Source organism: Scyliorhinus torazame, chromosome 2, assembly GCF_047496885.1.
Source record: "Scyliorhinus torazame isolate Kashiwa2021f chromosome 2, sScyTor2.1, whole genome shotgun sequence".
NCBI classification, from domain to species: Eukaryota; Metazoa; Chordata; class Chondrichthyes; order Carcharhiniformes; family Scyliorhinidae; genus Scyliorhinus; species Scyliorhinus torazame.
Window position 1 is genome coordinate 388,246,151 of NC_092708.1, and position 16,995 is coordinate 388,263,145.

General features: G+C 46.6%; 1 protein-coding gene across 2 annotated transcripts in view; it reads right to left on the reverse strand.

Annotated features, from left to right (window-relative positions):
- Window positions 1-16,995, reverse strand: part of ttc7b (tetratricopeptide repeat domain 7B) — a 378,370-nt gene that overhangs the window by 132,711 nt on the left and 228,664 nt on the right. The gene's annotated exons all lie outside the window — the stretch shown is intronic.

Here is a 16,995-nt window from a genome sequence, read left to right on the forward strand (position 1 = left end):
TAGTCACTGTTGTGATGTGGGGAACATGGCAGCCAATTTGCGCACCGCACAGCAAGATTCCACAAACAGCAAGACAAATATGACCTGACAATGTTTTTTTTCTCCCAGTGATGTTGGTTGAGGGAATTACTGGAATGGTATGTCCACCTGAGAAGGAAGATAGGACTTCAGTGTAACATCTTAGCCAAAAAACTGTACTTTCGACAGTACAACATTCCAACAGACTGGAGTGTTGGCTTAGGAGATCTTTATTTATTATTTTATGGGTGTGGGCCTCACTGACGGGGACAGCTCTTTTTAACCATCCCTAAATGACCTTGTCTTGCTAAGACATTTTAGACGGTAGTTAAGAGTCAACCACATGTAGGCCAGACTAGGTAAAGGGCATTAGTGATCCAGATGGGGTTTTACAACAATCAATGAATGATTCGTGGTCACCATTACCGAGAGTAGCTTTCAATTCCAGATTTATGAATTGAATTTAAATTCCACCCAGCTGCCATGAACGATTTCAGACACTTAGGCACTCCCAAGTCAGGATATTAGCCTGGGCCTCTTGACTACTAGTGCAGTGACATTACCACTCCATCACCATTTCCTCCTCTGGAAACTTGAACCCACAACTGTGTATTAACTCCACTTGGCTACATACTTTGTTGGTTTTCCTGTTTAGTGAGCAGTTACTGCAGTCACTGTGGTTAAATCCAGAGTGAATGTTAAATCTGTCCTCCACTTCCTTATTGAAGTTACTGGTGGAAAATGAAAAGCTTTTGATTTCAGACACTCAGGCACTCCCAAGTCAGGGACAGTGTGCTTAGATATAAACAGAAAGTTAGGTAGTTTGTCTCATAGACTCATTAATATTGGGATAGTTTCCCCTCTACTAATGAGTGACTCGGGTCAGAATCAGGTAGGTTGCTTCAAAACTGCTTTATTTATATTATATTCATGATGAATTATTGGTTAAGTACATCTCTCTTACGTACAGACTTTCTTTTTAAAAAAACATTTTTTATTAAGGCATTTATAAATAAACAACTAAGATCCACGTACAGACTATTTCCCTGCCCTCCAGTCACTAGCTCACGACTGATGTCATTCTTACGTCATGATACACATCACCATAACTATTAACCCATTGGGCTACACTAAACCTCTGCCTTTTCTGCCCCGACGTGAACAACACTGTGACACTGTTGCATTTCTCATTCAAACTAATCACCTTGGGCGCCCCGGAGTAAGTTTGAAAAAGAGGAGCTGGGCAGCCCCAGCCCAGTAGGAACTCTGTTTAACACTTGACCAAACTAATTTCATGTAGGGCCTTAAAAACAAGAGAGGTAACAAGACATGATAAACATGAGGAATTAGGCCATTCGGCCTCTCGAACCTACTCCACAGTTTAATAAGGCCACGGTTGATCGGATTGTGGCCTGACCTCCATTTTCCTACTTGGTGGTTAGGATAACCAGAAACAGCGATGAAAGCAGAATCCAGAATAACTTTTAATAGGGAGCTGAATGAATATTTGAGAACGAAAAGTTTTATAGGGTGAAGGAGCAGAAGCAGAAATGGCCTTCTCCTTTGCGAGAAAGTTACTTGGTTAATAGAACTGCAGCAATAATCCAGACTGAACAATCTGTCATTTGTATCTTTTATTGGTTTTATCCAAAGTTAGAAAGAACGATCTTGCATTTATGTAGTATCGTTTGCAACCTCAAGGACATCCCAAAGCACTTGTTTGAGCAGTTCTAATGCCATTGGTTCACCAATCTTCAGATTGTTTTACACTCAGGGATGCAGTTGAGTGTAACGTGAACTTGGCATCATCTGCACTAGCCAGGTGTCAAAGCCCCATCAGGTTCCTGTGGTTGGTTCCGAGACACTATACAGTCTGTTGGCCACGCATTATTTTGGTGTTGCTTTCAACTCAATAACCGTGAGATTGAAACGCCACTTGTGTATTAGAGTAACTACTTTTTACAAACATCAGGACAGTTTTAGTTACTTTATATGGGTTATTAACAACACCCAAAATCAAATGTTTTCATCAATAAAAATAATTACAATGTTATTTATGTTTAACCTATCTCTCATTTTAACTTGGTCTTAAAGACTGTGCTGCCAATCAACCCTCAGAAATCTCGTTCCTTCCATTCTGGCCTTTTACCTCCCCCCAATTTTAAACGCCCTTGAACTCGCTCCCTAGACCTCCCTGCCTCTCTCCTTTCAGATGCTCCTTAAAGACTACCTCTGTCCTTAGGTGGCTCATGGTAATTTTTTTTAACAGTTCTATGAAGTGTTTTAACGATCACAGAAAAATACAATGAAGAAAGGGCCCTTCGGCCCATCGAGTCTGCACTGCCGCATATGGTAATGCCACTATAAAATCTCAAATTGCGGGCAGCACGGTGGCTCAGTGGTTAGTGCTGCTGCCTCACGGCGCCGAGGTCCCAGGTTCGATCCCGGCTCTGTGTGGAGTTTACACATTCTCCCCGTGTTTGCGTGGGTTTTGCCCCAACAATCCAAAGATGTGCAGGGTAGGTGGATTGGCCATGCTAAATTGCCCCTTAATTGGAAAAATGAATTGGGTACTCTAAATTTAAAAAGAAAATCTCAAATGGCTGTTTAAATGTTTATCTGACCTCTACCCTATCCATTGCTTCTAACATCCAAATTTCATTGGTTGAGATCTAGTAATGAAAGTGGCAATGTTCTCAATGAAAAAGTTAATCTCAGAAGACGGAAATGATTCTATCAGAGATGCAAAATTCATATGGAAGTCAGAAAATGCATCTGCCAAGCAAACTTGCTCAATTGTTCAGGGAGTTGGGGCGGCACGGTGGCGCAGTGGTTAGCACTGCTGCCTACAGTGCTGAGGACCCAGGTTCGATCAAGGCCCTGGGTCACTGTCCATGTGGAGTTTGCACATTCTCCCAGTGTCTGCTGGGTCTCACCCCCACAACCCACAGATGTGCAGGATAGGTGGATTGGCCACGCTAAATTGCCCCTTAATTGGGAAAAAATAATTGGGTACTGTAAATTTTAAAAAAAAATAGCTCAGGGAGTTAAATTTCAAAAAATGCCTAATTCCTTTCAACATGATTGGCAGGAGATCATCAGGAAAGACAGCATGACTGAATGATTGGCACTTTGTGGAGCCGATAGGCTGCTTGGCATTCTACATATTCTGGGAGAGAGAGAGTGAGTGAGAAAGGAAGAGAATGATTGCGCGTGCGTGTAAAACATAAGTTAGAAACAAACAGAGATATGACAGATGGTTGGAAGGTAAATTAGTGAGAAGCCAGTCTTAGGGTTTCTACATGTATACAACATAATTAAAACTATTCTCGAGAACACAAGCCTGCTGTTCTTTCTATAAGAGGGGCATCTGTTAGCAGGTGCTGATCAATTCTGAAGCAAATGCTGAATTCCTATCCGAGACAAAACTTCTTAATTTCCACAATGAATATAATCTCCCCATCACTCAAACCCTGAAGTTAATACTATCTGCACCGCACTGTAGATATAACAAGCTGATGACAACTCAACACCTGCAGATTTCCACTATAATCTTTAAAGGAACCATCATTGCCAACCACTATAGCTTTGGTGACTTGATTGCTAGACACCTGTTGAACGATCTGAAAGAAAAGGTTAAAGAGCAGTTCTTTTTGAAAATTACTTTGACAGCTGCTCTTGATGGTTCAACAATGTCAACTTGCATTTCTATTTCATCTTTTGTGTGTTAAAGTGCTCCAAAGTATAAAGCCTTAATACAAATGACTAATATCTCGGTTGTAGTTTGGTTTCAAGGTGGTTCTTAAACAAAGAGGGAGGGTGGAGAAATTTAGATAAGAGGTTCAAGAGCTTAAGGCCTAGATAGCTGACGACATAATCACAATTATAATGTGAAGGAAGTATGGGATGGGCAAGAGGGCGGAATTGGGAGAGTGCAGAGTTCTTGCAGGGTTGTGGGGCTGGAGGGAATTACACAGGAGGGGAAAGCACAAGGCCATCGAGGGATTTGTATACGAGACTAATTCACTGGGAGACGCTTTGTGTACTGTGAGCCAATGCTGATCTGCAAGTAGAGGGACATGGATGGACGGGACTGGATTTGAGTTAGGATATGGGCAGATGAGTTTTGGAAGAGCTTGTACTTCTGAAAGGTGGGAGGTCGTTGGAATAGTCGAGCCTGGAGGTAACAAAATAGATGAGGGTTAGGCAGCAGATGGGTTGAGGCATGGTCCGAGATGGGCAATATTAGAGAGGCGGACAGAATTCTTACAGTGCAGAAGGAGGCCACTCGGCCCATCAAATCTGCACTGACCCTCAGAAAAAGCACCCTACCCAGACTCATTCCCACGCCCTATCCCTGTGACCCCACCTAACCCGCTCATCTTTGGTGAGTGGGAGGAAACTGGAGCACCCGGAGGAAACTCACACAGACACAGGGAGAAAGTGCAAACTTCACACAGACAGTCACCCAAGACCGGAATTGAAACCGGGTCCTTGGCGTTGCGAGGCAGCAATGCTAACCTTGGTGCCGCTCTTGGATCTTGGTGACGGAAACGAGTTGAAAGTTCGACAGTTCATCATTAATATACTTAAATGTCAGATTAGAATAAGAGCTGAAGTCCTGGATTGTGGCTTGAACATCTGACTCAAGACTGCTACCTGCCGAGCATGTTGACAATGAAAACAAAATGGAAGGGAAGAAATGATCGGGAAGTTTCTTTAGGGAAAATTATTTTGTTAAGTGATTTATTTGGGTAGTCAGGAAAAGGGAAGAGTGAACAGAATATTATATGCTTCAAGATGATGATAGAGAAGGACACAAGTTTGACGAAAAGCAGGTTAATAGATTGGCGTATAGCTGACTGTGAGGGGCTAGGTAAAATAAAATAGGCAATATTGGCAAACAGCAATGTGGAACAGACATGGTCAGAGTGCAAGGAAAATGCATTTCACTAAAAGGAAAGAAGTTAAACACCAGTGGGATTTCATTGAATCATCAAATTTACTGTGCATTTGGCCCAATGAGTCTGCACCGGCCCTTGGAAAGACCATCCTAACCAAGCCCACACCTTCATTCTAACCCCGTAACCCCACCAAACCTTTTGTTTTTGGACACTAAGGGCAATTTAGCATGGCCAATCCACCTAACCAGCACATCTTTGGACTGTGGGAGGAAACCGGAGGAAACCCACGCAGACATGGGGAGAACGTGCAAACTCCACACAGACAGTGACCCAGCGGGGAATCAAACCTGGGACCCTGGAGCTGTGTAGCAACAGTGCTAACCACTGTGTTACCGTGCTACCCCAAATGATGAGTGAAGACATAAGGAAACAACTCAGAGTTAAGAAAGGGGCATATCCATTGTACACAACATAGGGTTATATAAGAGAGAAAATGAAGACATTAGCAGAGAAGTAAAAAAAACAATTAGGAAGGTAAAGAGGAGCTATGAATTTAAACGATCAAGGAACATAAAGCAAAATAGTAAAATATTTTACAGGCACATCAATAAAAAAAATTACAATGAGAATAGGAGCATTAACGGACAGGCAGGATAATATCAGTTAGTGAGAGAGAGGCAGAAATATTAAATAATTATTTCACTCTGGTATTTAGCAGGGGGATAGAACAGGTAAATATGACATTGAATATTGCGATGAGCAATGAGACAAGTGTGTTTAAAATAAAAAAAGGGAATGTACTGAAATAAAGTAAACATACCCAAAAGTGAATAAAGTCCATGTTATGGATGGATTGCATCCACATCTTTTAAAAGAAACTAGGGAAGAGATAGCAGAGCCATTGCTACATATATTTAATAATGTTAGAAAACGGTGTAATGATATAATGAATAGATAGCATGCATTTCAAAATGAAAAATCCTTGACCAACCCCATTGTATCTCTTTTTAAAAAAATATTTTATTAAGGTACTTGAGAATTTTATAACAGTAACAAAAACAATGACATCAACATGGTAAAATAAACATTCCCCCCCTCCCCCCCCCCCCCCCCCCCCCCCCCCAGCCCAATCTTCACACACCTCAACCATACAACACCAATGCCCCCCTTTGGAATACTGCTTCAGCTGACATTTTAATTTTCCCCGAGAAAGTCGACGAACGGCTGCCACCTCCGGACGAACCCCAACATTGACCCTCTTCAGGCAAACTTTATTTTATCGAGACTAAGAAACCCAGCCATGTCACTAACCCAGGTCTCCACACTCGGGGGCTTCGAGTCCCTCCACATTAACAAGATCCGTCTCCAAGCTACCAGGGAGGCAAAGGCCAGAACGTCAGCCTCTTTCGCCCCCTGAACTTCCAGATCTTGCGATACTCCAAAGATCGCTACCTCCGGACTCGGCACCACCCATGTTTTTAGCACCATGGGCATTGCCTTAGCAAAATCCTGCCAAAACCCTCTAATCTTCGGGCATGCCCAAAACATGTGGACATGATTTGCTGGGCTTCCCGCGCACCTCGCACACCTGTCCTCTAACCCAAAAAACTTGCTCATCCTAGCCACTGTCATGTGTGCCCGGTGGACTGCCTTAAATTGTATCAGGCTAAGCCTGGCGCATGATGAGGAGGTATTAACCCTGCTTAGGGCGTCTGCCCATAGACCCGCCTCTATCTCTCCTCCTAGCTCGTCCTCCCACTTGCCCTTAACCTCCTCCACCGGAGTTTCCTCCGCCTCCGAAAGCTCCTGGTAAACATCCGATACCTTCCCCTCTCCCACCCAGGTACTGGAGACTACTCTATCCTGTATCCCTCGTGGCGGCAGCAGCGGAAAGGCCGGCACCTGTTTTCTCAGGAAGTCTCGCACCTGCAAATACCTAAAACCATTCCCTGCTGGCAATTTAAATTTATCCTCCAAAGCTTTGAAGCTGGGAAAGCTCCAGTCTATAAATAGATCCCCCATCCTCCTAATTCCTGCCCTCTGCCAACTCCGGAACCCGCCATCTAGCCTACCCGGTACAAACCTGTGGTTGTTATAAATCGGGGTCCAAATCGATGCTCCCTCCACTCTCTTATACCTCCTCCATTGCCCCCAGATCCTCGGAGCCGCCACTACCACCGGACTTGTGGAGTATCGGGCCGGCGAGAACGGCAGAGGTGCCGTTACCAATGCTCCCAGACTGGTGTCTTTACATGACGCCGCCTCCATCCGCTCCCATGCCGACCCCTCCCACACTACCCACTTCCTAATCATGGCTATATTAGCCGCCCAGTAGTAATTGCAGATGTTCGGCAGTGCAACCCACCCTCCCCCGACAGCGCTTGAGCAACACTTTCTTCACTCGCGGGGTTTTACCCGCCCACACAAAGCCCGAGATAATCTTATTCACCCGCTTGAAAAAGGTCTTAGGGATGAAGATGGGGAGGCACTGAAAGACAAAAAGAAATCTGTGGAGGACCGTCATTTTCACGGTCTGTACCCTCCCCGCCAGTGATAGCGGGAGCATGTCCCATCTCTTAAAGCCCCCTTCCATTTGTTCTACCAACCAGGATAGGTTTAACTTGTGTTGTACCTCCCATTTCCGGGCCACCTGGATTCCCAGATATCGGAAGCTCTATCCTACCATTCTAACCGGCAGCTCTCCCAGTCTCTTGTCTTACCCTCTTGCCTGGATCGCAAACATTTCGCTTTTCCCCATGTTCAATTTATACCCATAAAAATTGCCAAATTCCCCCAAGATTCGCATTACTTCCCCCATCCCCTCCAATGGGTCCAAAATATACAAGAGCAGATCATCTGCGTAGAGCGAGACCCGGTGCTCCACCCTCCCCGAACCCCCCCCCCGAAACAGCCCTTTCCAATTCCTAGAGGCTCTTAACGCCATGGCCAATGGCTCTATGGCCAGAGCAAACAGTAACGGGGAGAGGAGGCACCCTTGCCTCGTCCCTCGGTGTAGTTCAAAATACCCCGACCTCAGTCGGTTCGTACGCACACTCGCTACTGGTGTCTGATAGAGCAACCGTACCCAGTCAGTAAAGCCCTCACCGAACCCAAACCTTCCCAGCGCCTCCCACAGGTAATTCCACTCCACCCGATCAAAAGCCTTCTCCGCGTCCGTCGCTCCCACGGGTCCGCGTCCGTCGCTCCCACCACCTCCACCTCCTCGCCTTCTGAGGGGATCATAATAACATTTAGAAGCCTTCGAACATTGGCCTTGAGTTGCCTGCCCTTAACAAATCCCGTCTGGTCTTCCCCTATCACCCCCGGGACACAGTCCTCTATCCTTGTGGCCAGTATCTTAGCCAGCAGTTTGGCATCCACATTCAGTAGAGAAATCTGCCTGTATGACCCGCATTGTTCCGGATCCTTCTCCCGTTTCAAGATCAATGAAATCGAGGCCTGCGACATTGTTGGGGGGAGGACTCCCTTCTCTCTTGCTTCATTAAATGTCCTCACCAGCAGTGGGGTCAATATCTCTGAAAACTTCTTATAGAATTCCACCGGGTAGCCGTCAGGCCCCGGGGCCTTGCCCGACTGCATGCCCTCCAGCCCCTTGATTATTTCCTCAATCTCAATTGGGGCTCCCAGCCCCTCCACCAGGTACTCCTCCACCCTTGGGAACCTCAACTGATCCAGAAATTGCCTCATCCCCTCCACCCTAGCCGGGGGTTCCGACTCTCATAATTTACTAGAAAAGTCCTTAAAACACCTCGTTCACCCCCACTGGGTCCAGGACAGTATTACCATCTCTACTCTTTACTTTATCCATCTCCCTAGCTGCCTCTCTTTTCCTGAGCTGGAGTGCCAACATTCTGTTTGCCTTTTCCCCGTACTCATACTGTTCATACTTGCCTTTCTCAACTGCTCCAATGCTTTCCCTGTGGTCAACAGCCCAAACTCCACCTGTAACCTCCTCCGCTCCCTCATTAGCCCTGCGTCCGGGGCCTCCGAGTATCTCCTGTCCACCTGGAGTACCTCCTCCACTAATCTATCCCTCTCAGCCCGTTCCACCTTTTCTCTGTGGGCCCGTATCGAGATTAATTCCCCTCTGACTACTGCCTTCAAAGCTTCCCAGACTGTCGCTGCAGAGACCTCCCCCGTATCATTTGTTTCCAGGTAGTTCTGGATGGACTTGTTAACCCGCCCACAGATCGCTTTGTCCGTTAGCAACCCCACATCCAGTCTCCACAGCGGGCGTTGCCCTCTCTCCACATTAACCCGTAGATCCACCCAGTGCGGGGCTTGATCCGACACTGCAATTGCCGAGTACTCAGTATCCACCACCTTCGATATTAGCGCCCTGCTCAGAATAAAAAAGTCGATGCGAGAGTATACCTTGTGGACATGTGAAAAAAAGGAAAAAGCCTTTGTCCTCGGCCATGCAAACCTCCATGGGTCTACCCCCCCCCCCCCCCCCCCCCCATCTGTTCCATAAAACCCTTCAATTCCTTTGCAGCAGCCGGCCTCCTCCCTGTCCTGGATTTTGACTGGTCCAATTCCGGATCAATGACTGTGTTGAAGTCCCCTCCCATGATCAGGTTGTGTGTCTCTAAATCTGGGATCTTACCTAACACCCGCCTCATAAATTCCACATCGTCCCAATTTGGAGCATATATGTTCACAAGTACCACTCGCACCCCCTCCAGCTTCCCACTCACCATTATGTACCTACCCCCCTTGTCTGACACGATTCTCCCTGCCTCGAATGCCACTCGTTTGCTGATCAAGATCGCTAACCCCCTGGTCTTTGAGTCCAGCCCGGAGTGGCACACTTGGCTAACCCACCCCTTCCTCAATCTCGTCTGGTCTGTAACCTTTAGGTGTGTCTCTTGCAGCATTGCCACGTCCGCCTTCAGTTCCCTCAAATGCATGAACACGCGAGCCCTCTTGACCGGCCCATTCAGTCCTCTCACGATTCCATGTGATCAGCCTGGATGAGGGGGGCTTCCAACCCCCCCACCCCCCTGCCGACTAGCCATCACCCTTTATGAAAATCGCTTATTGTCACGAGTAGGCTTCAATGAAGTTACTTTATAGGCCAGCCTCGAGCCCGTGCCCTCCGCTTCCTTGAGTCCCCACTCGGGTTGTCGCCGTTCCCGACCTCCCATTTGTCCCCTAGAAACAGTTCCTCCCCTGTCAGCAAAGCAGCTCCCCGTCCCTCCCTCCCCCTTTAGCAACACTAAAAACCCAATCCCCCAAGTCAAGCTCCATCGTAACACCTGTCCACCCCTCACTGCGCATCCGAGAGTCAGCTGACCCATGCTGACTCGATAGCTCCCGCCCGGCACCAAGCAGTCTGTCTCCCTATTGTACTCTCCTCTCTCCCCCCACATGAATAAACATTTTAAAAGCATCACATTCCCCAGTAAACAAACAGAAAAAAAAGTGAAGAAACAATCACTTTAGAAAAGTAGTCACCCAAAAAGCAGAACTAAATTCAAAGCCCATCCCCCCCTCTAACAAGGCCCCTGCAAGACATATCAACCTTTAACCATCCAGCCAGCTCATTATTTCACATAGAGCTACTTAAACTTTTACAATCCAGCACCACAATTCGCTGCCACAGTACTTCTCCAAAGCTTAAGTGTCTTTTAATTCGCCTCCAGCTTCTTTTCTTTAATAAAGGTTCATACTTCGTCTAGCGTTTCAAAGTAGAAGTCCCGTTCCTCATGTGTGACCCACAAGTGGGCTGGGTACAGCATCCCGAACTTCACCCCCTTCTTAAAGAGGATCGTTTTTGCCCGATTAAACCCAGCTCGCCTCTTGGCCAAATCCGCTCCCAGGTCCTGATAAATGCCTCCCACTTGCTGCTCCGTTCTTTCTTAGCCCATCGCAAAACTTGTTCCATGTCCATGAAACGGCAAAAATGTACCACCATGGCCCTTGGCGGTTCGTTCGCTCTGTGCTTCCTCGCGAGGGTTCTGTGCGCTCTGACCAATTCCAGGGGCCGAGGGAACATGACCGTCACATAGGCTCTCGCATCCGATGCCTTAGTGCCTTCAGGGAGGCCAACAATTCTGAGATTCTGCCTCCTGGACCTATTCTCCAAGTCCTCCAGCTTCTCGTGCATTCTTTTTTGGCGGTTGTTCATCATCCCCACCTTGCTTTCCAGCACGGTTATATACGCCTCGTGCTCGGACAACTTTTGTTCGACCTCCTGGATCGCTCTCCTGTGGGTTTCCTGATTTTGAACCACTTGATCAATCAAAGCCTTAATCGGGTCCAGCGTGTCCTTCTTCAGCTTGGCGAAGCAATCCTCGAAAAACTTCACCAGCTGCTCCGTCGACCACTGTGCCATCTCCCCGCGGCCCTTGCCCTCCGCCATACTGTCCCGTGTTACCAGCTCTGCTTGCGTCTCCCTTATAGGACTTTGTCGTCTCACACAGCCACTTCTGGTCCAATTCTCCATACACCGGAGGGGGATTTCTCCTTACTGTCTCATTTTTCACTGCTTTGTCCCATAAAATCCGAAGAAAAACAGGGGAAAAAGGTCCAAAAGTCCGTTACAGGCAGGAGCTATAAAATGTGCGATCTACCCCTCCATGGCCGCCATCGGAAGTCCCCTACTGTATCTCTGATGAGAGAACAGAGAGAGTAGACACTGGTAATGCAATAGACAGATTTTATTTAGATTTTCTAAGGGCCTTCAATAAAGTGTCCCACAACAGACTCATGAATAAGATCACAGAATGCGGAGTCGGGGGGGTAGAATGGGCTGTAGCTGGTTTCAAGGCAGAAAGGGTAGTTGTTCAGAGTGGCAGAAGCTGGCAAGTAATAGACATAGACATAGAAAATAGAACATAGAGTACAGAAGGAGGCCATTCGGCCCATCGAGTCTGCACCAACCCATTTAAGCCCTCACTTCCACCCTATCCCCGTAACCCAATAACCCCTCCTAACCTTTTTGGTCATTAAGGGCAATTTATCATGGCCAATCCACCTAACCTGCACTTCTTTGGACTGCACAAGGATCAATACTGCTGTTCACAATTTACGGTAACTATTTGGGCTCTGGAATCTAAATTTCTAAATTTTCAAATTACATCAAATTGGTGTTGGGGGAGGGGGGGGGGGGTGGGGGGAGGAAAGGGAGGGAGGGAGAGAGTCAATACTGAACAACACTGGAACAAATTACAGAGGACATCAATACATTTTCAGAATAGTCAAATAATTGGCAAATGAATTTCAACGCCGATAAATGTGAGGTAGTCCACCCTGGTGGGAAAAATAGGGAAGTAATTTATTACTTGGAAAGTGCAAGCCTCCATGCGACAGAGGAACAAAGGAATCCCAGAGTACAATTACACCAAGCAGTAAAAGTTGTGTTCCATAAAAAAAGCAAACCAAGAATTGGGCTTGATTTCTTGAGGGCGGGAATTGGAAGGCAGAGGACTTATACGAAACCTGTACTGAACCTTGGTTTGACACTAGAGAGCATAGAGAGATGATTTACAAGGATGAGTCCAGAAATGTGTTGGTATATATATCAGGAAACAATGAACAGGCTGAATCTCTTTTCTCTTGAAAAGAAAGACTTGAGGGGTGACCTAATAAGAGTTTTTTTAAATATGAAAGGTTCCGATGGAGTGTATATGGAGAGAATGTGGGCAAGATCATAACTAGACGTTGGTTATATGAGATGGTGACCAAGAAATCCAGTAGGGAGTGGAGAAGAAATGTAGTTGCTCAAAGAACAATCAGAATGTGGAACTAGCTAACAGGAGTGGTTGACGCGAATAAATAGATACACTTAACGGAAAGTCAGGCAGGAATATGAAGAAGGGAATGAAGGGTTATGATGGAAGACTTAAATGAGGAAAAATGGGAGGAGATTCAAGTAGAGCATAAATTGGAGCAGGCCGAATGGACTGCTTCTGTGCTATATTATATGTAATGGAGATAAGACAGAATATCTGGCTTATCTCGGATAAAGATGAATACTCCGTGGAGGTACTAAAATGGGGGAAGGCTAATTATAACAATATTAGGCAGGAATTGAAGAATCTAGATTGGGGCGGATGTTTTGAGGGTAAATCAACATCTGGCATGTGGAGGCTTTCAAATGTCAGTTGATAGGAATTCAGGACCGGCATGTTCCTGTGAGGAAGAAGGATAAGTATGGCAAGTTTGGAGAACCTTGGGTAACGAGGGATATTGTGAGCCGTCCAAAAGAAAAAGGAAGCATTTACAAGGGCTCAAGGCTGGGAACAGAGGAATATAAGGAATGTAGGAAGGAACTTACAGGAGGGCTAAAAGGGATCACGAAAAGTCATTGGAGATCAGGATTAAGGAAAATACCAAGGCCTTTTATACGTATATAAAGAGCAAGAGGGTAGCCAGGGAAAGGGTTGGCCCACTCAAGTACAGGGGAGGGAATCTATGTGTGGAGCCAGAGAAAATGGGCGAGGTACTAAATGAATACTTTGCATCAGTATTCTCCAAAAAGAAGGAATGGGTGGATGAGTCTGGGGAAGGGTGTGTAGATAGCCTGGGTCACATTGAGATCTAAAAAGGAGATGATGTTGGGTGTCTTGAAAAATATTAAGGTAGATAAGTCCCCAGAACCTGATGGGATCTACCCCTGAACACTGAGGGAAGCAAGGGAGGAAATTGCTGGGGCCTTGGCAGAAATCTTTATATCCTTTGCCTACAGGTGAGGCCCCAGAGGACTGGAGAATAGCTAATATTGCTCCCTTGTTTAAGAAGGGTAGCAAGGATAATCCAGGAAATTAAAGGCCGGTGGGACTTACCTCAGTGGTAGGGAAATTATTGGAGAGGATTCTTCGAGACAGGACTTACTCCCATTTGGAAGCAAGTGGACATATTTGCAAGAGGCAGTATAGTTTTGTAAAGGAGGTCATGTCTCACTAACTTGATCGAGTTTTTCGAGGAAGTGATGAAGATTATTGATGAGGGTAGGGCAGTGGATGTTGTCTACATGGACTTCAGTAAGGCCTTTGACAAGGTCCTTCATGGCAGACTGATGCAGAAGGTAAAGTGACATGGGATCAGGGTGAGCGGGCAAGATCGATACAGAACTGGCTCGATCATAGAAGACAGTGGGTAGCAGTGGAAGGTGCTTGAATAAATGGAGGGCTGTGACTAGTGGAGTTCCTCATGGATCAGTGCTGGGACTGTTGCTGTTTGTAGTATATGTAAGTGATTTGGAGGAAAATGTAACTGGTCTGATTAGTAAGTTTGCAGGCGACATAAGGTTGGTGGAGCTGCAGATAGCAATGAGGACTGTCAGAGGATGCAGCAGGATATAGATCGGTTGAAGACCTGGGTGTGGAGATGGCAGATGGAGTTTAATTCAGACAAAGGTGAGGCAATGCATTTTGGAAGGTCTAACACAGGTGGGAAATATACAGTAAGTGGCAGAATCCTTAAGAGTATTGACAGGCAGAGGGATCTGGGTGTACATGGCCACAGGTCACTAAAAGTGGCAATGCAGGTGGAAAAGGCAGCTAAGAAGGCATACGGCATATAATCATAGAATCCCTACAGTGCAGAATGAGGCGATTCGGCCCATCGAGTCAGCACCGACCTTTCGAAAGACCACCTTACCTAGGCTCAATCCCCCACCGTATTCCTGTACCCCACCCTCAGGGGCAATTAAAAATAAGATTTTTATTGACATTTTTCAGTTTTTACATAACAATAACTTAACAAGTAGAGCACCTGGTATTTACATGTAGTGACCTTTCTTATTTACAAATTTTTACACACATTCTCTCCGCCTGCTCTCACCCCTTCCCTTCCCTTCCCCGTTGATAGTCTGGTACCAACATTCGCCCTGGGCGTCACACATTGTGCTCTGCTCCTCTCTTCTGCGGTTTTAGTTGTTGTCCTTGTCCCTCTTCCCTATTTACTCGTGATTCACTCTGGACTCACTTGGGTTCCCTCCTCACCTCCTCTCCCCGTCCCCCTCTGCTCCTCACTGTTGTGTGTTCTCATGTATTTTCCTCCGTTTCTACCACCCCCCCGCTCTCAATCTTCCTAGTCGCTGTTGGTTTCGAACAGGTCTTGGAACAGGCTGATGAATGGCCCCCCACGCTTTGTGGAAGCCCTTGTCCGACCCACGGATGGTATACATGATCTTCTCCAGGTGGAGAAATTCTGATAGGTCTGCCAGCCGGTCTGCAGTTGCAGGTGGTGCTGATCAGCAGCCAAGCATGATTCTCCGCCGTGTAATTAGGGAAGCAAATGCCAGGGCATCGGCCCTCTTCCCCATATGAATATCTGGCTGGTCCGAAACCCCGAAGATTGCCACTCTCGGTCACGGCTCCAACTTCACCCCCACAACCTAGGACATCGCCTCAAAGAAGGCTGTCCAGAACCGGACAAGTCTGGGGCAGGCCCAGAACACGTGGGCGTGGTTGGCTGGGTCTCCCTGGCACCGTTCACATTTATCCTCCACCTCCGGGAAGAACCTGCTCATCCGGGTTCCAGTCAGGTGGGGTCTGTGCACCACTTTAAACTGCATGAGGCAAAGCCTAGTGCAGGAGGAGGTGGAGTTGGCCCTGCTCAGTGCATTGCTCCAGAGTCCCCAACCCACTTCCGTCCCAAGTTTGTCCCTGCATTTTCACCTGGCTCCATCCAGTGGTGTTCTTGCCCTTTCTAGCAACTGTCCATAGATGTTCTACAGTTTCCCCCTCTCATTAGTGTCATGTTTATTAGCTCTTCCAGCAAGTGTCTCTTGTCGTCTCTAAGGGACAATTTAGCATGGCCAATCCACCTAACCAGCACATCTTTGGACTGTGGGAGGAAACTGGAGCACCCGGAGAAAATCCACGCAGACACGGGGCGAATGTGCAAACTCCAGTCACCCGAGGGCATAATCGAACCGTCCCTGGTGCTCTAAGGCAGTAGTGCTAACCACTGTGCCACCATGCCACCCATAAATGGCATGCTTGCCTTCACCGGCCAGGGCATTGAGTATTAAAATTGCAAGTCGTGCTGCAGCTGTATAGAACCTTAGTTAGGCCACACTTGGAGTGTAGTGTTCAATTCCGGTCGCCACACTACCAGAAGCATGTGGAGGCTTTGGAGAGGGTACAGAAGTGGTTTACCAGGATACTGTCTGGGAATGAGGGCATTAGCTACAAGGAGAGGTTGCATAAACTTGGTTTGTTCTCACTGGAAAGATAGCGGTTGAGGGGGCGACCTGATAGAAGTCTATAAAATTATGAGGGGCATGGACAGAGTGGATAGTAAAAAGCTTTTTCCTAGGGTGGAAGAGTCAATTACCAGGGGACATAGGTTTAAGGTGCTAAGGGCAAAGTTTAGAGGAGATGTGGGAGGGGCGTTTTTTACACAAAGGAAGTGCCTGGAACTCGCTGCTGGAGGAGGTGGTGGAAGCAGGGACGATAGTGACATTTAAGGGGCATCTTGACAAATACATGAATAGGATGGGAATAGAGAGTTACGGACCCCGGAAGTGTAGGTTTTAGGTTAGACGGGCAGCATGGTCGGCGCTGGCTTGGATGGCCGAAGGGCCTGTTCCTATGCTGTACGTTTCTTTGTTTATGCTTGCTTTGTAATGCAACTGCTTCATCAATGCAACTTAACACAATTTCAGATCTTCATGGCATGTCATTATGAAAATTTGTTTTCTCATCAAATCAGTGTCTCATTAAAATATTGACTTGGTTCCTTATATTTCTCAGGGTCCACACACACTTACATCCACGGATTCACTTGGGGAGTTTCATTCAAAGTAAAATGCAACAGAGAAATTTGATTTCCAATATCTTTTAGTATCAGACTGCGAAAGATAGAATAAAGAGTGCCTGCTTTGTTTTTGAGTAATGAGCCTTTGCATTAAGTGGAAACAATCGAAACAAACCTGTTGGACTTTAACCTGGTGTTGTAAGACTTCTTTCGGTGCCCTTTCCATTAAGGTTCGAATGGCTCTCAGTTCCTGACTATATCGTGTTGCAAGTCTATTCTTCCTCTCTCGGCTGGCTGTGAATGCAGTGCTAATGAGCAGCTCTGTAAGCTGGGCAGAGTA